The sequence below is a fragment of the Alexandromys fortis genome, unplaced genomic scaffold (assembly GCF_014885135.2).
Source record: "Alexandromys fortis isolate MF-2015 unplaced genomic scaffold, M_Fortis_MF-2015_v1.1 scaffold_303, whole genome shotgun sequence".
Taxonomy (NCBI): domain Eukaryota; kingdom Metazoa; phylum Chordata; class Mammalia; order Rodentia; family Cricetidae; genus Alexandromys; species Alexandromys fortis.
The window spans coordinates 675,830-698,388 of NW_026068181.1; the positions used below are offsets into that span (position 1 = coordinate 675,830).

General features: G+C 41.2%; 3 protein-coding genes and 1 pseudogene across 4 annotated transcripts in view; all 4 read right to left on the minus strand.

The window, feature by feature from the left end:
* LOC126492637 (tripartite motif-containing protein 30A-like) overlaps window positions 1–22,559 on the minus strand; it is a 399,822-nt gene that overhangs the window by 346,695 nt on the left and 30,568 nt on the right. The gene's annotated exons all lie outside the window — the stretch shown is intronic.
* The window catches only part of LOC126492642 (tripartite motif-containing protein 30A-like), a 361,486-nt gene that overhangs the window by 308,422 nt on the left and 30,505 nt on the right, over window positions 1–22,559 (minus strand). The gene's annotated exons all lie outside the window — the stretch shown is intronic.
* LOC126492678 (tripartite motif-containing protein 30A-like) overlaps window positions 1–22,559 on the minus strand; it is a 102,393-nt gene that overhangs the window by 23,024 nt on the left and 56,810 nt on the right. The gene's annotated exons all lie outside the window — the stretch shown is intronic.
* Window positions 1,047–12,308, minus strand: LOC126492629 (tripartite motif-containing protein 30A-like; annotated as a pseudogene).

Sequence of the window (22,559 nt, forward strand, 5' to 3'; positions counted from 1 at the left end):
ACTAGGATAAAGATCACCTACATGTACTTTTCAAAACTAAGAGAAGATTTGGAGAGGGACTTTGTAGCTGAAAGCTGCTTGTTCATTCCTGGCCTCCCAGACCAGAATAATTACACAGAAGCTATAGGAATTATAACACTACTTGGCTTATTATCTCAGGCTTCTAATTAACTAACTCTTACATCTTAAATTAACCCATTTCTATTAATCTGTGTATCACCATGAGGCTGTGGATATCCAGGTAAGGTTCAGGGCATCTCTCCCTTTTGGCAGCTACATGGTATCTCTCTCACTTCTCTCTCTCTGGATATATATATATACATATATATGTATATATATATATACATATATATATGTATATATATATGTATATAATCCTCTATCCTGGCTATATTCTGCTCTTCCATAAGCCAAATCATCTCTATTCATTAGCAATAAAAGCAAGACATATACAGAAGTACGTCCCATATCAGTACTCTCTGTCATCTTCTGTCAGTGATAGAGGAATGGGGTTGTGGAGACTTGGCAGAGCTGAGACAAGTGGCTCAGTGGCAGAGCACCTCCTCAGCATGCACAAGGCCCTGGCTTCCATCTGTGGCACCACAAAACAGTAAGTGCGGGTTAGCAGAGGTCTTACCACATCTCATGAGGAAGAGACATTGTCTTTGGGAATTTGGGAAATGATGAATTATTATTTTCTTGTAAACAGACAAGCAATTGGATTAAGGAAAAGAATCCATACTGGTTGCATTGAGAAGGGAAGATTATTAAAATAGAAAGACCAAAGGGAGTGCCAGTGCTCACTTACTAGGGCAAGGTCACCTGATATTGCCTCAGGGAAAGGAAACAGTCTCAGATTGAGGGACCACAGCAAGATAAAGGCTGTCACAATTTTATTGAGAACAATCAGACTTTTATACCTTTATCAGAAACAGATCATAGTGGCAATTGCCAGGATCAGTGCAATTGTTTATCAGAAAACAATGAAGATGGCAGGTTATACAGGGTACCCAAGATTAATGTCTAATACCTATTGCTCTGTCAAATTTCCATGCTTCCTTGACTATTAGGGGGAACAAACAGAGAATGCAATATAGCCTGAATGTTTCATGTCTGAGTGAGTGCATTCATCTCTTGGGTATAGGAAGGCCCAGTGTACCCCAGGAGCCACGGACTCTAACATGAAAAACCTATGACTCATGCCTCTCAAGGCAGCTAGGCCAAGGCAGTTTGATGGTTCCCTGAAAACAAAGACAGGACAAAAAAAGTTAAAATGATCCCACAGAGCTTCGACATATGAGATACATCAGACATGGGGACAATGTGCAGATATGGGGGAGGGCTTAGGAGGGCGGCCCACAGACTGTCAATGGCTCTGAACAACCCATAGGATTAAAATATGGAAAAACCGCAGTAGGGAAGTTCAGTTCATAGAATCTGTAGATGAGAGCTCCATGGTTGGAAACATCATAAAATGAGAGAGTGCAAGCTTCTCGGTCCAGGAAAACTCCAACATGAGTGGGAGGACGAGTCAGAGAGAGGAGCAAGACAGGGGCATTGTGGGTGACAGAACACTCTTCAAACGCATTATACACAGACCTGTTCCTCATTCCCATAACCCAGTAGCCACATTTAGGCTTATAATTTACATCTTGGTTAACATCAGAATTATATTTGGCTTTGACGCCCTGTTGATTCATTGAAGGATGCTGGGGGTTGAACATGTCTTCCATCATTTATTCCCAGGAGCCCGGCATCACATCTAGACATGTCTACTTCCCAGTAATGTTTCCCTGAGTGGATCGAAGGAAACCCCAGGACACCTAAATCATAGAACTCAGAAACTTGCAAATTTCTTTTATAACCACTTCTATGTTGTATTTGTCTTTTGTCCATCTTAATGACAATGTTTTCATTTTTGAGTTGACACAGGGTCACGTGAACTGCAGAAAAATGAGACATTAATTAAGAGTCACATGAGAAACAAGGTATTGCCTTATTTGTGATTTAATTAGCAGAGGTCTGAGAAGAAAGTGAGAGGAAATTTGGTAGAGACATTTTTAAAGTCAAGGAGAGGCAGATTGCTGTGCGTATTGGGATCAGTACCATAACACGTGTTAGTAGTGAAATAAACTCTGAAAGACATCAAGAAGAGAGAGGCTGATGGTGTGATTTCTCCTTACCCCAGTGGCGCTGGGCATCCTGGAACCCTGAAATGATGAAAATGCACAGCATTAAATGCAAGCAAGGGAATCAGAACATTAAGTCAATGTGCTCTGCAGAGTGGGGGCAGATCTAGAAACTGTGATATGGGACGGGATGAATGATGCTGTCCATTAAATATGATGACATCACTGGGACACACTCTCTGCTCTTCTCAGTTTCCCTATCCATAATCAGAGACATCACTCTTTATCCAGACAGTGAAGCCCAGCCACCCCTAGAGCTCCCCCTCCCCGGGTAATAACAGAATGTAGCTACTCTCACTTTGAAACACTTCAGGTTTGCCCTTCAGATCTGGAGTTAGGAAGATCTTTCTCTGTTTTGTCGAGATGATTTCCGGCTGTTTCAGACTTAAATTCTGACTCCTAGGGACAAAAGATTGACTTCCACTTCTCAGACAGTGTGAACCCTAACCACCATGGACTCCCTATTACTACCTATCATTCTAACCATAGAGGTCCTGGAGCTCTCCTGAGAATTCTGAGAAGACAGAGAGGGGGTAGATATTAACTCTGCAGACATGAGAGACACACTCATGACCCCTCCCGCTTACTTGCTATGTGATGTCTTACTTCTCTGGAGCAGATCTCCTCAGCTGTACATGCAAATACTTGCTCCCTGAGTTTATATCCTTCCCTTTTAGACTCTTAAGAAATGATGAATTAGCGAATTTCAAAACAAATCAAACTTAGGTGGCTAAAAAATCTTATGTGGGCTGGGTATAGAGTCAGAAGCCTTTATTCCCTTTATTAGGTATGCAGAGGCAGGTAGATCTCTGACATCAAGGCTAGCCTGGACTATAGAGTGAGTTCCATGTCGTTAAGGCTACACAGAGAAACACTGCCAGAAAAACAACAGCAACAACAACAACAACAAAACAGATCAACAACCGGACAGAGAGACACAAAGAAAAAAACAAATAAATAAATCGATAGATAAATAAGTAAATTTGTGTTTTCCAGGACAAACTAAAGTCAGGGTACAGAAGCTGCTCATGGGTAATAAAGTCATGGAGTGTGGAGAACCCACTGGAAAAGCCAGGACTTCAAACACTTTCGTCAGTCTGGACACTCTTGGCCAGCTTCTGACTCTCCAGGTTCCTTTTTAAGAGATGACAGTTTTTTTGAAAAAAAGTCTGAAATATCAAACTAATGCTGACACTGAATATCCAGACCTCAGCACGAGACAGTCCTAGTCAGTCAGTAAGATGTATCTGCCCCTTACCTAACCTTAGTTATAGCCTGACCTTAGAGCCTGGCCTCAGTCCCAGCCATAGGGAGAAGCCAATCAGAGCCCAGCAACACCTGACCCCACAGGGCAAGGACAATCAGAAAGGGACAATCAAAACCAGATGTCCTCATGCTGAGAATCAATGCTGCAACATCTTATGGCTTGAGCCAATTCCAAGTGTGTAAGTATGTCATTTTGGAGAACTTGGGTCTGTAACTATGCAGTGCAGGTTTGGGATTCTCCAAGCCCTCCTCATTTTGCCTGGCCACCATATTCCTTCCCCTTTTTCTTTTCCATCAATTTTGTCTCTTGGTGGTATTTTGGAGATCAGGATTTTGGACACAAGAACATGTGTTTGCTGCTGACAACCTGGGTGTGATCTTTACACACAAGGACACAGCTTTCCAGTCCTCTGAAGTGTGTGGTTCACACTGAGCAGTTGTGCTCACTTTTCTATCCCCATGTGAAATACACAGATCCACAGGAATTTTTCCCAGTTTACAATTCTGTGAGCACTGCAGACAAGGAACACATACCCTGTCTAGAATGCATCTGTGAATCAAGTACCTGTGAGCTGCAGACAGAGCCAGACATAAGCACAGAGCACAGACAGAATGATGGAACCACAGGGAGTCTGAAAGCTTCTGTTGCTCCATTTGCCTCTTCCCACTGCTGAGCCTGACTCTGTGACTCCCCTTACCTAGTCCCCTAAAAGAGAATCAAATCTGTCCCCAGTTGTTACAAAACTGTCAGAGGCTGCTTTTCCCCACCTCCTCCTAGTCCTTATTGGAACTTCAGAATAACATTTGTCTATATTCCTCCAAACCTATGAGACATATGTTTCAGCTGAATACTAAATCATTCTTAACAGACCATAGGACTGTTCACCCCTGTCAGCCCAAACATACCTTGTTAAAATACAATTCACACCCTAGGGAAAAAGAATATAGTTAAAAGCATGTACTGACTGTTCTTGTATATCCTGGTCACAAACTCACTGGGTACAGAGACAGTCAAAAGAGAAACAAGGCCCTGTCACCCACAGCTCTCTAAGACATGATATACACACGATGCATGGATCTTTACTTGACTTATATGTAAACTAATAGACTATTTTCTGTCTTGTACTACACGACTTTGGAGAACAAAGATGAATAAATCATCATTTGAAAGTTTACATTGATTTACTGTACGTACAACTAAACATGTTTGAGAAGCTGATCTCTACATTATTTTAGTCATTTAGACACAATTTAATGTGTTTGTAATGAAGATTGCCTGATCCTAAAATCCAATTAACCATATGTCTCGATCTCTTTTTCTCTTTCTGATGTCCGATTCACCTCTGTATTCTTTGAATATGTTTTATTACCATTGGTTAAAAAAGAAACTGATTTGGCCTATGGCAGTGCAGAATAGGGCAAGGCAGGAATTCTAAGCAGAGATAGAGGAGAAAGGAAGGTGGAGTCAGGGAGATGCCATGTAGCTGTCAAAAGAACATCTGTCCCGGAACCATACTGGTAAGCCATGAGCCTTGTGGTAAAATAGAACACAATAGGAATTGGTTAATTTAAAATGTAAGAGTTAGTTAATAAGAAGCCTAAGCTGTTGACCAAGCAGTACTGTAATTAATACAGTTTCTGTGTCATTATTTCTGACTTGTAGAGTATGTTGGCTGCAGTTACTACCTACATTAACTAGCTTAGTTTAGCCAGATATGTCTAATTCTATTTAATATAGGTTATAAATAAGTGATAGTAATAAAAGCTAAATCAATACAAAGGAAACCAATAAATTGAAGGTGTATGATAAGTTACCAGAACTACTAAGGTCTATAAAATTCACAACTGAGATGAAAGAAACAAATTCCTACAGAGATATTTATTACCAGAATATGCCTTCGGTTTAAAGTATTTAAAATGCAATAGTGATAAAATACAATACAAAAATTATACTTGTAATGATAGACAAGACACCTTTCAACTCTGCAATCGAAAACAGAGGAAGAAACGTCTCTGAGATCTTGGATGACAACTCCCCTCCCTCTGGCCACATCACTGAATCAGAGGCAGTGGGGGTGAAACTCTCCAATCATCAAATTCAGATGAAATGACAAATTATTGTTGAATATCTTTCACGCATGCTCACATTGCAGTAGGATAGTAACTACCCATGATGCAACAGATCTCTCAAGGTTCTGCTACTGTACTGTATTTAAAAACTAAAACATGCAATTTCCTTTTACATTCCATGTGAGCAATAACTTCCCAGTCTCTGAGATTGATGCAGGAAAGAGTTCTGGGAGAGCCCAGAGAGCCCTACTGTCCTCCCCGGGGAGATCACAGCAGCACAGAGGGAGGGAAATGGCTTTCAGGTGTCCTGACTCTCAGATGCTGGACCTGCAGTCTCACCTGCAGCATCTCTATGGTTGAGCACACAAACTGATGCTCCATATCTGAGATGAGGTCTCTCACTGACTCCCTCTGCTTCTCCAGCTCAGTTTGAGAACCTTCCAGGATGTCTAGAATGTCTTTCTTCTCTTTCATCAGCTTCTCCACCTCATTCTTCTCTTCGGAGTTCAGGAATTCCCGTAGTCTTTTAAACTCCTAATGAACGTTTTCTACTGCACTCTGTATTTGCTTCTTCAGGGATAAGAAAACAGAGAGTTATTCAGACTGTCCTAATGGGACTGAGAGACAGAAATCCACTGTTCTGACAGGGAGTTCTCATGGGAAATGAGCTTGAGTAGGTAAGGGAGTCTTAGGGAATCATGTGTCTCTTTTCAGTGTATGTCCATGTCATCCCCAAACACAGATCTTAGGTCACCTTTACCAAGGTCATTCAAGGCAAATTGGGATGCAAGGCTGTGGCTCAGTTTTCACACAGCTGTCCCAGACTCGTATTCCTGCCCGTTTACACCTGATCCTATCTCTGAACCCCAAAGAGAAGCTAACTCCAAGACCAAAACTGTAACAGTTCCACAGTTCCAAAGGATCTTCCCTATGATTACAGTTCTAGAAAGCACTACAGGAGCGATTCCCAGGACTCAGTGCCATTCTCATCAGGCCCCCACCATGGTGTCAGCCAGGCTCAGCTCTGATGCACTCTCTGTGCAGCCCCAGCTCCAAGGGAACAGGCAGAGAGGACTAATCAAGGCCTATGTGTCCCTATCAGCATCCAGGGAATGAAGAGCCAGGGAGCTTCTTGCCCAGGTCCCTCCCAGGCATCAGGCTAACTCCCTTAGCCTTGCCTCCCAGAAAGTTCTCTCCTTTTGAAGGTCATCTTTCCAGTTCTCTAATTCTTTCCAGTTCTCTAATTCTTTTCTGTCTGACATCAGGTTTTGCAGAGCCACCAGGAGCTTCCCCTGTGGGAGAGGAATTGTAGCAGAGTCAAGCTGTGTGCTTAGTAGGCCAGCTGCTTTTAGCCAAAGACCAAGAAACTCTTCTGGAAAGACAGGAGGTCAAAGACTGTTCTCGTTTTAATATCTTGTGTCATGATTTATGCACATAAAGTAGGTAAATCTTCATCTTCAGCTCAATCCATTCTTGTATTTACACACACAGCCCCATACAGGCAGACACAGAAATCTCTCTCAGTCAGTCATCCCACCAAGTACACACCTGTCACTTTGATTTTGGCATCAGAAAACTGAGGAAACTTTTTTTTAGCTCCCCTGGTCTTTCCTATAAATATATATATGCATCACAAGTCCCACAACTGGCATTGCAATTCTTGAACCTGAATCTTATTATGTAGCCCTGGCTGTCCTGGAACTCCTCTGTAGACCTCTATACCCTCAAATTCATCAGCAGTCAGAGTTCTGGAATTGAGTCATGTGACACTACACAGGCCACACAGACACTATCGTCACTGCCATATGACATTCATTTACTAGTCCCACTGTTGAGAGTTACGAGACTGAATTAAATTGTATGAATAAACCTGACATGAACATTGAAAAAAGTCTACAGAAAGTGAAGACTTCCCATCTGTTACTGTGTCCTGCTCTGTGTCCCACACCCTCCCATTTCTTACCTCGTACTCCTTGACTACCTCTTCAATGAGAGCTGTTTGGTCACCACCGTGATCCTGAGATCTCTAATAAACCCAGCAGATGGCCCTCATGTCCTTCTCACAGAAGAGCTGGAGTTTCTCTCCATGTTGTACACAGACATTCACCTTCTGCTCCTCCTCTGGGCTGGACTTGAACTTTTTGAGCCTCTCCACTATGTTGGCCACATGCCAATTAGGCCTCAGATTCCCAAACAGGTAACATTCTCGGCACACAGGGCAGACGCCTTTCCCTTCTTTGCCTTTGCTGGACTCATAGTTCTGAGTGATGCAAGCTCGGCAGAAGATGTGGTCACAATCGGCACTCACAGGGTCTTTCAGAAGCTCCAGCCAGATAGGACAGGTCACCTCCTCCTTGATCATCCTCAGGACTGATGAGGCCATTGTTGCTGTGGTGCTGAGTCTGTCTGTCCATACTCCTGACACTTCTGCTCAGGTACCTGTGTGACTGGGATGATGAGAAGGGGGACAAGTGAGAAAGGGAAAATCAGCACTGAACCGTGAAGAGATCAATGAATGCCCTCGATGATAAGGGAAAAGTACAAAGGAGAAAATATGCAGAGAAGTTCAGTGGCATGGCAAAGGAGCATGTCATCCTTGCAAGTTCTCTGGCATATTTCATCCAAAATGAGTAATTTCAGATGCAGGATTGTTATTTGCTTTCACTGAAGACCAGGAAGAACGTATTTCCTTCCATCACCCTCATTTAATCAACCTTCTGTCCTTCCCTTTCTTTCCCAGGACAAAATCACATCTTCAGTTTTACAAGCATCAAACTATTCATGTCTCCCCCACTGTACTTTCTCCTTCATCAGCACCAGTCAGTGTGACCCTCAGATCCTCTGCTAACAAGTCTCTTACCAGACAGCCTGGTGCTGATGTGGAGTGTACACAGTCCATCTCCTGATTCACATAGGCAATGATTTTTCCTATTGTTTAAGAGTGTTTATTACTCTATAGAAGATCCTAGTTGACTTCCTGGCACCCACATGAAGCAGGTCACAGCTACTTGTAACTCCAGCTTCAAGGAATCCACCAGCTGTGACCATCCCAACCATCCTTTCAAATGTGTATACACACAGGCAGGCACACAAATATACAACTCTAAACAAAATGAAACTTAGTTTACTTGTTTTGTTTTTCCTCTTTTCTTTTTAGACCAAAGTTTTTGGTTTTTACCATAGGTCTCTTGGAAACCTAGCCTCTGTTTCTTGGTCACCCACGCAGTGTCTGCTATGGGTTCATTCCCTTGCTGCAGGCCTTTAGTCAAACCCAACCTTGGTTGGCTACTGCCACCAGTTCTGTGCCACCACGGCGCTAGCATATCTCACAGGCAGGACAGACTGTAGGTGAAGGCTTTGTGACTTGGTTGGTGTTTGCATTTCTTTCGGGAGCCTGCAGAGGACCTTCCTTCACCAGAGAGACTAGAATGTAGAGGTGAAGGCTCCATGTAGGAACCAGCTCAACTTCTTCATGTTCAGTGAATTCTGTGGGTGTGCTCCTAGGCAAGGAAAGTCCACTGTCCTTTTCTAGAGGGCATCCCTTTGTCTTAGGAGTCATAATTAATAAAAACTCAGAGAGAGATACTGAGGTTCAACCTGAAGATGAGAAAAGCAAAACAGCCAGTGACTGGCTCTTACCTTTACCTCAGTCCTAAATGGTGATCCTGCCTCCAGGGATCTCAGGATGAGCCTGAGCCTGAGCTATCACCTCCTGTGTTATTATCCTCTTCAATTCTGGGTTTACAGGCAAGCACAACTACTGCCTGGTTTCTATTGCAAACTAGGGTGGCTACTGGGATTAAAGATGTATGTCTCTATTGCCTGGTAAGTGAGGCTGACTGGTGGGAATCTTTTGCTTTCTAAACTTAAGGCAAACTTTACTTATTAAAATACAAATTAAATACCACTATGTCCAACAACTCTATTGAATGCAATGAAGTCCCACCATTGAAAGTCTTGTCTGGTGACAAGCGATTGCCTGTTGGGACTTCATATTGTCCATTAGTAGGGGACCTCGTTGGGATTTATTAATATATTTTAGGACGTTTCCATTGCACTTGGTTGCTGTATCATCTTTCAAATGCTCCACCATTCCAGCAAAATTTATCTTTTTTTAGAAAAGATACTAAGTTAAAAAAAAAAAAACCCTAGGTTCATTCAGTTCAAACAATATGGCTACAGACAGTGTTTGTTTTGTGGCTGGGGTATATGATGGATAAGGAAACTTCATTCTGTGTAGACATTCATTCTATATTCCTAAAAGAGAAGCTCCTGGCTACTCTCCTTGCTACCCTCCTCCAAATTGTAAAAGTGCTGTGAGATAAGTAACTGCTTCCTCTGGCTTCAGGAACCCACTTAGTGCTGTGTGAGAGAGCTCCTCACAGCTGAGGGAGCACCAGCAGTTTCTCACTCAGCTACACATTCCACACAAATGAGATCATTGGCTGCCCACCTTAAAACACCCCTCCTCCAGTTCATGTGCGACAAGCCTTTGATTTGTTCTTTAGGCTGTTGTTGGCCTACTAGGAGTAATTAATAAATCCAAGTAATTATAATTTAAGTTGAGTCTGCGGTCTTTTCCTGGTGAATTGAGCTCTGTAATGTTATGCCCAAATTCGCAAAGTCCCCACAAAAGCCAACAAGGAAACCAAGAGTCCCATAAGTAAAAGGAAAGAGCCTTTATTTTAATAAAGTTTGCAAACTCGATCTCTCTGTATGTCCGACATATTGTCATAAACGGAACACCCTGAGCTCAATTAGAATTGGGTTTTTATAGTAATAAGGTGGGGGTGAGGGGTCTCTGAGGTTCAGGACTTCTGATTGGATGACATTTGTCTAGGGTTGTCCTGGTGAATGTGTGCTGGCAGTTGATCCTATCTAGAGCTTTAAATGGTCTGTTCTTGGGTGGTGGTTGGGTAATCTCAGCTTGTGGTTCCTCCTGCAACCAGGCATTGCTTTAGGGTAAACTACTGAGACTCAGGCCTCTTACTTAAATTTATGGATGGCCAGAGTTCTACTCTGGCAGGTGATAATGGTTGGAAGTAAAGAACTTCCTTTGGTTGACCTGCCCATTCTTAGCTAATCATGGCTGACCCCTACAGAAACACGTAAAACACTTTTTTATTTAATAATTTTTTTATTGTGTTTACATCCTGACCACAGTTTCCCCTCCCTCCTCTTCTTGTAGTCCTACTCCCAAGCTCTTCCCTTCCACCCTCCCATCAACTCCTTCTCCCATTATGTTCAGCAAAGGGCAGGCCTCCCATGGATGTCAACGAGCCATGGCTTATCAAGTTGCAGGAAAAAGCATTTTTTTTTTTTTATGATGAAACTTCAAAGTACTGAAGTCATATGAAAAATGGTTCTTTTTCCAAATAGGCTGGATAAACAAATTGTCCCAAGACTTATTTACAAAGTAGCATTATCTGGAACAACCTAATGTGTATTCACTATATGCTGGAGAGTTTAAAACCTGGAGAACTCTAGTGTGTGCATTGTAATATCTCATATCATATAGCAGTAAAGAGAGTCGATGCCTAAGATCAGGAAGGAGAGGTCCACAACTGATGAAGAGCAGCGGAGAGCAAAGGGAAAGACAAAGGGCTCATGACAATCCTCCACGTCAACCTGGACACAGGAGACCTGGCCCATGTCCTCTGGTGTCTACATTAGCTTGGGTGGAGCTGGGATTCCCTGTTCCCTGTCCTTTCATGGCTCTCAGGATCTTCCTATCAGCAGACATCTTTCAGTCTTTATGGCATTAAAATCAGTCAGTAGCTTGTGCTGTTTCTGAAATGCAGAAATGTCCTGGGACTGCAGTCTTCACCTGTAACCCCAGTGTCTAGGGAGGGTGGCACTGGTCTGTTAGATGAGGTTAGCCTGGGCTATATAAGGGTACGGTGTCCCAAATGAAAAGAAAGGCTGTGACTTGAGTAAGTATGGGATTCCAGTGTTCTCACACACAGTCTCTTTATTCCCTGTCACCTCCTCTGTCTCTTTACTTGGAATCGATTCACCTAGTGCAAACTGGAAAGTGTCTGCCAACCCATGAACTGCACCATGATAATCAAGAACACCATTTGGCTCTTTCTTTCTTTCTTTCTTTCTTTCTTTCTTTCTTTCTTTCTTTCTTTCTTTCTTTCTTTGTTTTTCTCTTCTTTCCTTCCTTTCTTCTTTTTTTTTTAAAGACATCTTTTGTATCCAAAGTGATGCCTTGAAGTTTTGATTTTTCTGCATCATCTTTCTTTGTAGCAGGAATAACTAGTCTGAATTTCATTTAGGCATGCAGACATGGATGAAGGAAAGACAGGCAAGGGTAATGACCTTTAAGTAACATTAGCAATTATCCACAGACTTGAGGCTTTAAACAGTACAAGTAAATGTACGAGAGGCTCCAGAAAGATTGAGACTTCTAATTACAGAGACAGAAGCAAAGGTACCGATATAGAACCATCAGTAAATACACTATTACACAGCAAGACCTTCAACTCCACGTTCAGAGACCACTCTGGCTTTACTCCAACTGTGCAATTTGAAAATTTTCTTTGTCAAGGCCACACCTTCCTCTGTCCCCCACCCCAGCACTCAGCAAGGAGCCAGCAGTTCTTCTTTCCTGGCCCTTATCAGTTTTGAATTAAACTCACCAGAAAAAAAGAGTTTTTTCTTTCAAATTCTGCCCTCTAGATTTGCTCTGAGGTCTTCAGACACCAACCAAGACATCCTGAATCTGTGGAGAGGAGCGAATGGGGGCCACAGTGTCCTAGGACTCTGTCCCTAAGTCTGATGTCTGCTGAGCCAGAAGAGAAATAAACATTAAGACACTAAGGGTTGAAACTGAGAAAGAGAAACTAAATAACTACCAGCCAATGGGATGCTAGCACAGTTTTATCTGGTTCTACCATCAGAGGAATTCAGTTCCCCTATGTCAGCTTTGCCTTCCTGAACTTCTGAACTTAGGGCACAGTGCTACAGGAAGTTGTCAGATTACTTGTTCAGGCTCATGTTACAATCATCTAAAAATGTCTTGATCTTCTGGAAAGCTGCCCCTATGGAAAGAAAGCCTTGACCATGGAGGAAGCTTCAGTTCATGGCAGCTGCTGACAATCTCTGTTCTAGAGAATCCTGATTAATACAGTGCTGAATCAGGGGATGAGAGATCAGAACTTGTGACATGAACATGAAGCAGAGGTGGAGAGCATTGGTAAGGGCCACATCTCTTGTCACTTCAAAGCCTGCTCCCAATGACACACCTCCTTCAATAAAGCAACTCATTTGTTCCTTATCCTCCCTGACCTACTGATAAGTGACATAAGGTGCGGCAGATAAGCAGATGTGTCACCACAATTTGAATTTTACTTAACATACTTGTTTTTCCTCCTTCTTCTCCTCTTCTTTTGTAATATGGTCTCATAGTAGACCCTAGTTTGACCTTTGAGCTCCTGCACCCTCAGCCTCCCCAGAGCTGAAATCATGAGCTTCTGCTGTTCCGGTTTTTATTTGATGTTTACCCTCCTAGTGATTGAACCCAGGGCCTTGTGAATGCTGGAACAGTGCTCCATTGCTGAGCCAATCCCTTGCTAAGCTTCATATCTTGATGAGGTCATGAACCTCTACTGTTGTTCCTACTATGGACACAATTGATGTTACACAAATGTAATATGTACCCATTCTTCTGAATTGTGAATAATGATGTAGAAACCTTTACCATTTTTGTTTTGTTTTGTTATTGAGGCAGAGTTCTTCTCTGTATTCAAGCCTGGGATGGAACTCTCTATGTGCTTAGGATGTTCTCTCCAACTCCTACCAATATCCCTATCTTAAACTCCTGAGTACAAGGATTACAGGATTGAGGAATTAGGTCTTCATCCCTACCCAATTTTAACCAATGTGTTCTCTGCTCTCTCCCTAAAGCCTTCTTGTGTTAGTGATGAATCTGTCCTACTACTATGCTCTACCTACATTAACTGCTTTGCTCAACAGTTTTCTCAAAGTGCAGGAATGTCACTACACTGATTTTAAAGCAAATTTTGTAAGAGCCGTGAAAGAATCACAAAACTTTTATGGAAATTGTTTTCCAATGATTCTGCAGAATACTTAGAATGTGAGCCTTGCCCACACTCTTAGACGGTGATAATTTGTACATGGTAAGAAGAGCATGGTGTATTCAGTTTTGTAGGGATAAGTGCCGCCCTTTGGGGGGGGTGTTCACCTCGGGCTAATGCTTACCTATAAATTTGGCGAGCATGCTCGCAGCACTCACTTCTGCTTTCCTGGTCTCCGTAGGAACGGTGGTTCTGTAAGTCTATTTCTCCATTAAAGCTATATATATATATATATATATTTACAATCTGTCTGCATTCCTTTACGCCATTACATTTTGGCGTCCAACATCGGGCTATTTTGCCCCCGACTCAAGCGCGTAGCCCACTACCTAACACAACACGCTCCCGGATGCTGTTTTTTAGTTCATGACTCGGGCCTCAGTGCCAAGTTCGAGATACACTCGGCCACACAGGCCTATTCTGCCCTGTCTGCTCGCCAGAGCAATTAACCGCTCCCTGCCTGCCTTTGCTAAGTTTGCAGCAGAACCCCACTGCCTGAATTAGTGGAAGCTCATGTACCTGCGGTATTGCAACAAAAGCTGCCACAGTGGCAGATTTGGTCTGATACAAAGCGACTTGGCCAGGTCATAGTAGCACACGCCTTAATCCCAGCACTTGGGAGGCAGAGGCAGGCGGAACTCTGTGAGTTCAAGGCTGTCCAGGCGGTGGTGGCACACTCCTTTAATCCCAGCACTTGGGAGGCAGAGATAGGCAAATCTCTGTGAGTTCGAGGCCAGCATGGTCTACAAGAGCTAGTTCCAAGACAGGCTCCAAAACCACAGAGACCACCACTGGCAGGAACTGATCATTGCAGGTAAAAAATTTTTCTTTTATAAATAAAATGTCTGAACACGTTACTATTCAAGAATTTAACAGTTTTTTTTAATTGTAACTTGTGGGAGATTTTACAAGAGGTGTCTATCACTCCACATCTATGGATCCTTCAGGGATTCGTAGTTTTCATGGCACTAAATGGTTTTATAATAGAAATATGATAAAGTCTTTACAAGACGAATCCAGGATTCTTAAGGCAGAGATTGAACGCTTAAAAACAATTGAGAATGACAACAATCTTCTCAAGAATCAGTTTGAAGTTCTCCAGGAAGAGAACAGATCTTTGTTTAACATGACTTGATCAACTGAGCAAAATTTAAAAAAGGTACAGGCTGATGTTAAGGAGAAATTCATTACTATGGAAGAGGGAACAGCTGATTTGGATCATAAGCTTCAGTCCCTTTCTGTAGGAACTGAAATATTAATTGAGAGAATCAAAACTGCTGAATGTGACAATCGGATTTTGTCTAAAGCTTATGACAGATTGGCGGAAAGATTGTCAATACTAGAAGGCACGGTTTATGCCACACAAATTATGTCCAAAGATGAGATGTTATCTCTAATGGACAAACTTCATACTTTAGAATCCTCAATGAAGGGTTTGGAACATAATTCTGGACAGGAGATTCAGACATTACAGAAGGCAATGGTGAATAGAATTGAAAAGATTGAGGAATTTCTAAATTCTGACGAAGAAGAGCAAAGTGTAGAAAGGCAAATTTCAACTACATCTGTGGGTAAATCTCTCTGGGACAATTTCCACAAAGCTCTACCTACAGCTCTACCTGCCTTTCCAGTAATAACAACAGAGAAGGTGATTGGTTCCAGAAACCCTAGGGTCATCAAGGAAGATACATGGGAGCCTGTCCATATGAATGATCTCAAAGAAATTAAACAGGCTGTCATGACTTTTGGGATGCATGCCTCTTTTGTTAAAGAGATGCTAAAATCTTGGGCCTACGGACTCTTAATGACTTTCAAAGACTGTTAGGAGACATTTCCAGTCTATGACCAGCTATTGGGATAACACCTGATCTAATAATTCATTTGAACAAAACCTTGGATGGTGATAAAGATTTAAACAGTCCCAGAGAATTAACAACTGAAGCAGAAAAGGAACTGACAATGATTGAGGAAAAATTACAACAGGCACACATGGACAGGGTGAATCCAGAGCTCGATTGTATTCTCGTCATACTACCATCAAATATTTCTCCTACAGGAATTTTAATGCAGAGAGATGATATTATCTTGGAATCTATCTTTTTACTACATAAACCAAGTAAGAAACTGAAAACTTATGTGGAAAAAGTCACTGAGTTAATTATAAAAGGCAAGCTGAGGCTTCTTCAACTAGCAGGTATAGACCCAGCTATATATATTTTTACAATCTGTCTGCATTCGTTTATGCTGTTATACAGTTTCCTGTTGGTCTTTTGTCTTTGATATTGACTAGTTTATCTCACTATAATTTTAAGAATGTATTTCATTTGAGGTGTCTTTTCAAATTTTGGGATGAGTTCAAAGAGATAAAGTTGAGAAGAATGAAGCGCTAGACATGCGATTGGTGGAAGTGAGTTCTAGTAAAGTAAGCAAGATACATTCAACAGTAAGTCTTCTTTTAAATTCATCACACATATTTACTTAATCTATACAGAATCGAGTAGATAAAATCAGATTCATGTTAGTGAAAAATCTCTACAAAATATATTTGAAAAGCAAAACAAGACTGCCTCTTAACAATTCCTATCCTCACGAGAGATGTGGGCTGTAGAAATAAAGCAGCGTGTTTAACACAAACTAGAGGATATCTGGATAAATTTTTCAGTTATTTCATCTGCAGTCTGAAAGAGGTAGATTTTTCTGCAACACCTGAGAATTGAATCGTGATAACCAGGTGTGTAATAAAGGCAGTTGCATATATAACGAAAAAATACTAGTCTCAAGACCAGAAAATGTACTTCTACAAGTCTGAGGAGGAACTGGCCTGATCCAATGTAGCACAAGAAGAATGGCCTTTTGTTTTGTCCTGGCTGCCCGGCTATCTTACATCCCAAATAACCACACACAAATTGTATTAATTAAATCACTGCCTGGTCCATTAGCTCTAGCCTCTTATTGGCCAATTCTTACATCTTAATTTAACCCATTTCTATTAATCTGTGTATCTCCACGTAACTCTGGCTTACCAGGAAGATTCTAACCAGCATCAGTCTCAGACCAATGATTCATGGTGTCTGCCACTCTGTCCTTCTTCCCAGCATTCAATTCTGTCTTCTCTGCCTACCTAAGTTCTGCCCTATCAGGCCAAGGCAGTTTCTTTATTCAACCAATGAAAGCAACATATAAACAGAAAGACTTCCTATACCATTTCCCCTTTTCTGTTTAAACAAAAAGGAAAGTTTTAACATAGTAAAACTACATATAACAGGTATCAAGCAAGAATTACAGTTATAATATTTAGATTTATTGTATCTTTTGTAATAACAATGGAAAACTATAATTATTACTATCTATTTTTCAACTACATCAAAGACTCCAGAAGCATATAATATTACCTAAGTAAACTGGAAGTGCATTGTAAGCCACTTCCAAAACTCTAGAAATGACAGAGACATATCACTGCCTGGACAGTCCCCAAAGTTCTTCTGTCCCATTGGGGCATCCTTCTTCAGCCTACAGGCTGATAGTATCCAGCAGACTTTTCCATGAAGCAGGAATTTTCAAAGACAGTTCAGTCACATTTTTCTGTGTCCTGCAGAATGTCTCACAGACTCTTTAATGAAGCAGGAACCCTGGAGGATCATCTCACCTTTAGGCAAATTGATCAGCCATTTGTCTGTGGGTTTTGCATGTCCAGTGAAGCAGTCCAGGCAAGAACAGTTTCTTGCTCAAATGGCTATTAAACTCCATAAGGATCCTCTTTGATGTCCATATTCCTCTTGAAGTAGCTGGTGCTGCCAGGAGATTTTTTTCATTGTCATGAAAAGCCCTAAATATTAAATCATTTTAAATGCCATATTCTGTAGTCTTTGAAAGATAGGAAGAACGCCTATCTAACTGAAATATATCTCTATATATCTAGAAAATCTAACATGACTACATGCTTGACTATTATCAATGATTATCCATTAACAACCTATATATCCTAATTATACATTTTTAAATGAACTACACAATCACAATACCTTAATCAAGTATACATATAACAAGATTGACCTTAAATTTATATCAATAAAGCAAGATCCATACCAATGTAAATTATTCATATCTATATCATATCTCCCTTAAATGTAAAAGAACATTTATAAACAATATTTGGGAATATGGGTGCAGTTTTGTTCTCTCCAAACTCCTTTGTGCTGTATAGGGGTGGCTGTTGTGCTAGGTTCATCTCAGTTAGCAGTTGGGCAAAGAATTTTTTTTGTGGGGGTGTTCACAGTGACCTTTAAGGAGGCCTAGGTCCATGAAAACATATTTACATGGAAACAATCCACAGGTTCTCATCGTCTCTGAAAACAAAACAAAACAAAAAACCCTCTTTTCCAAAGCATCATATCCTTAGACCCAAATTTTGAAGTCATAATACTTTTATAATATACATGTTGATTTAGCTTAGCAGCCCACACAATGAGATGTGTCTCTGTACTTAGCTTTTTTACAGTCAAAAAATTTAAAGAAAACAAATACAATAATATACAGAATCCAGACTCTTTGTAAATTTTCCACTTTTACATGGCTTAGTTTTTTACTTCCTTTAATCTATGATTATCTATACTCTGTCTCTTTAAAGACTTTACCTATTTTAAAAAGCATTAACTTATTTTATGACTCTCTATACTCTTCTCTTTCCCATGCCTATGTACATTTATCCAACACTGTGACCCATTTAGAGATTGTTTATGTCTGAATCTGTCCTATTGTGAAATGAAATTCTTTACTGTTTAGAAGAGCTTTTAAAATGCCAAGGAGCCCCTGTCTCGAAAAACAAAACAAAACAAACAAACAAAAAAGCCAAGGAGCTTGGTTCCAGCTGCTCTGGATGTTGACTCCACCTCTTTTCAATTTTAAAATGGTGGATGTACCACCAGTGCTAACTCTTGGGCCACCAGGCAGGAGCTGCTGTTGTTTCTTTTGGAGACTACAGTTCCCAGCATTCCCCTGGACTACAGATACCAGCGTGATAAGAAGCCGAGCAGGAGCAGGACATTTCTCTCAGATGCCCCTGCATTCTACATTAAAAACGGGGGTCGCCATAAGCCACCCTCTCTCTCTCCCCCTCTCTACCCTTCTGTCTCTTCACACCCGTACCTCACCTGTTAAAGTGCACCCACGTGGGACCGCTGCATATCCATGTGTCCTTCCTAACCCGCACCGCCATGTGTCTTGCATTTCGTCTCCACCCTCTTCCCCCGCAGAAAGAACAACAGCTGCACTCAGCAGTCCAACCCGAAAATGAGCATGCAGCACATAAATCCTTTTTATCTAAGTTACAGCCAAATGTGCCATGCAGAGCACTGCACAGCCTGCAAACATCTCGCTGTATGATGGCGGGAATCCGCCATGCTCTCCTGCCTGCCCAAGCCTAGTAGACCTGATCTCGCCACCTGTACAGGCAGGAAGAGCCGAGCCATGGGTATGGTCTCAGCTACTTTGCTCCTGACCCTAAGTGGACACACAAACACCCGGGCTTACAAATCCTCCATAGCTGAAGATTGCACCGGGCCTGGGCCGAGGAAGCCTTGTTTTAAAATGGTGCAGCTTTTTTTCCTGCTGCTATTGCTGAGTCATGAAAATCTGTCTATGGCATGCCACCAGCAAACAGCAAAAAGCTGTGTTAAACTCTATTTTTCTGTGTGTCTAGAATTAAGCTCTCTCGGGTTTTTAAGTGGATATAGTCCATCATGTTGGCGCCAAATCATTGTACCAGGTGGGTGGTCCTTTGTTCTGTCTCAGTCACCTGGCTAGCTTTTACACAAAATAACCACACAGAAATTGTATTAATTAAATCACTGCCTGGCCCATTAGCTCTAGCCTCTTATTGTCTAATTCTTACATCTTAATTTAACCCATTTCTATTAATTTGTGTATCTCGACGTGATCTGGCTTACCAGCGTGATTCTAACCAGCATCCGTCTCAGGCCAAAGATCCATGGTGTCTGCCATTCTGCCCTTCTTCCCAGCAATCAGTTCTGTCTTCTCCGCCTACCTAAGTTCTGCCCTATCAGGCCAAAGCAGTTTCTTTATTCAACCAATGAAAGCAATACATAAACCGAAGGATCTTCTACACCAATCCAAGACCTATGTTTTTGCTGTATTTTGAAGTCTACTGCCTCTATAAATATACATCAAGATTGCATGATGGCGCACCAAATGTAGTAAGTGATTTTAATATTTATACCATTTCTTGACCAACCTAGTAGCATTGCAGTGTTCTAGAATATGGTAGCTAGAGGGAATGGTACAAAGCCACAACACTGAGTTGTTGAGGTGATCACTTTAGGGGAGGGTATCCTTCTCTGGGGTCCCATTTGTTTTTACTCACAGGGTAATGGGAAAAGGAAAGATTCTGGACACATCCCAGACAGAATCCTTTTCCTCTAAACATCTAGCTAACAATGCATGTAAGTCAAAAGCAGCAGGCCAGGAATGTTAGTCACATTGCTTTTGAAACCCTTGCAAATTTGCAACAGGTCCAGGATTTACAGTCTTCCACATAGGATAAGTAACACAAAATGTGTCAGGCTACATACATAGCTTAATAAAATGCTAAAAGCTGTGTATCCAGCAGATTTATGAAATATGATCAATAGTAACAATTTCAAAGTAGATTAAATTTCTGATAAACCTTCATGGGAAATGATCCAGCACTTCTAGTAGCTGAAGGTGGGAGAGTATTTATGAGGCTATTGGAAGGTATTGTTTCTTTTTCTGATGAACTCTGACAGTAATAAGATCATCAACTTCATGAATTTCTTTTCTTTTACTGACACCTTGATTAATACAAACAATGATGACAGTTTGAGAGAGATATTCTATTCCAGGGACTGTTTTCTATCTTTTGGACAAATTTAAATTCTTTGAATCCAGTTTAGACCATGAATGTCACGGGAGTTAACAAATACAACTTTTTTTTAAAAATTTATTTTATTATTATTATGTTCTTGGGTTTGAGGGTCAGATGCCCTGGAACTGGGGTTACAGACAGTTGTGAGCTGCCATGTGGGTGCTGGGAATTGAACTCAGGTCCTCTGGAAGAGCAACCAGTGCTCTTAACCGCTGAGCCATCTGTCCAGCCCAACAAATAAAACTTTTAATAAAGAGAAATGGTATTTGGCCTTTATTCAGTCCAGTAAGCAATTCAACAAGTGTCAGTCTGACACCAGGAAGTCTTAGAGAAGAGGTTCATCCACTCTCAGCATCATGGTTGACATTTGGATCCCAAGCTTGGCTCTCCACATAGACACACTCACTGACTGAGCCCTTCACTTCTGAGCACATGCCAACAAATGATATAGCCTGAGCAAATGTTTACACTTCCAGTAATCGCTGTTTTCATCAGACTCCTCACACATCTAACATTAATTAGCTTGAAATATATACAGAAAAATAGATTTAAAAAATTATCTCTTTAAAAATTTTTCTTTTTTCTTTCTCTTTTATTGTATGTTCATTTTTGTTGTTGCTGTTGCTTTTTCCCCCTGTGTATGTCAGAAGAGGATATCCAAATTCTCTGGAATTTGAGTTACAAATGAGTTGTGAGTCTCCATGTGCATTCTGGGAATGGAATCCACACTCATTCCATCTTCTATAGGATGCTGGTACTCAGGTGTTGTGGCCATTGTTCTGCCATTGTTGTTGTTGTTGAGAAAAGAGGAATGTAAGCTGCAGATCACTGTAGGCACCATAAGAAGTAGTGTTTGCTAGAAAGATCCAAAGTGCCGGGCTGTGGTGACGCATGCCTCTAATCCAAGAATTCGGGAGGCAGAGGCAGGGGGATCTCTACAAGTTTGAGGCCAGCCTGGTCTACAAGAGGTAGTTCCAGGACAGACTTCAAAGCTACAGCGAAACCCTTTCTTGCAAAAAACTAAGAAAGAAAGAAAGAAAGAAAGAAAGAAAGAAAGAAAGAAAGAAAGAAAGAAACAAAGAAAGAAACAAAGAAAGAAACAAAGAAAGAAGCAAAGAAAGAAGGAAAGATCCAAAGCTATTGGATGTAGGTAATTGCAAAGACTGCCAAGATGTCTGTGATGCTGGAGACTCAGAGAGGGTGAGTCCTGTGACTTGGGATGATCCAGCAAGATAAAACCTTCAAAACTGGCATGGGCTATAAAATGAGATCTTGTCACAGAAAATCTCTACAGCAATCAATTTTTCAAAGGCTAACACAATCTTAATGTTGAAATGCTAATTTCAGTTTAAACTGTCTTTATAGCTGAACTGAAAATAGTAGCTAGCCAAATAATAGGATACCATATCCTGGGAAGTTCTACAACAGATGAATCAGCCATTATTGATATTCACTATTTTCAGTTCTAACTGAGAATATTGGACACTTAAATTGCAAAGATCATATAATCTGTATGTTATGGAGAAAATCCACCTATTATAGATGAATACATATTAATACTTCATTTGTAAGCATACAGTGTGGAATGCCACATGGTTATTTATTTATTTATTTGTGTGTTTTGATATAGTTGTTGTCAGACAGGATCTCCTGTAGCCTTGAACTCCTGGTCACTCTGCCTCCACCTCACAAGTGCTGTGATTACAGGCATGTAGCACCATGCCTATCCCTAGTGGCGATTTTTTAAGAAGTTAATGCAATTTGAGAGTTTTATTGAATTTGGGACATAAGATATTTCTGTTGTTCAGTGTGTTCTAGTGATGTTCTAGCACAGTGAGGACTTGGTTAAAGTGACCTCTATGGCTGAACAAAGTATTCTTAGAAGGCTCGGGTACTCATTCAGCAATCACAACCCCTTCCCTGATAGATGACATAACTATAGAGTTTCATGGCCAAGGAGTACCTTGCAGCTCTTGGGTGAGGAATAGGCAGAGATCACACCATGCAACAAGAATTTTACCATGGTAGCGG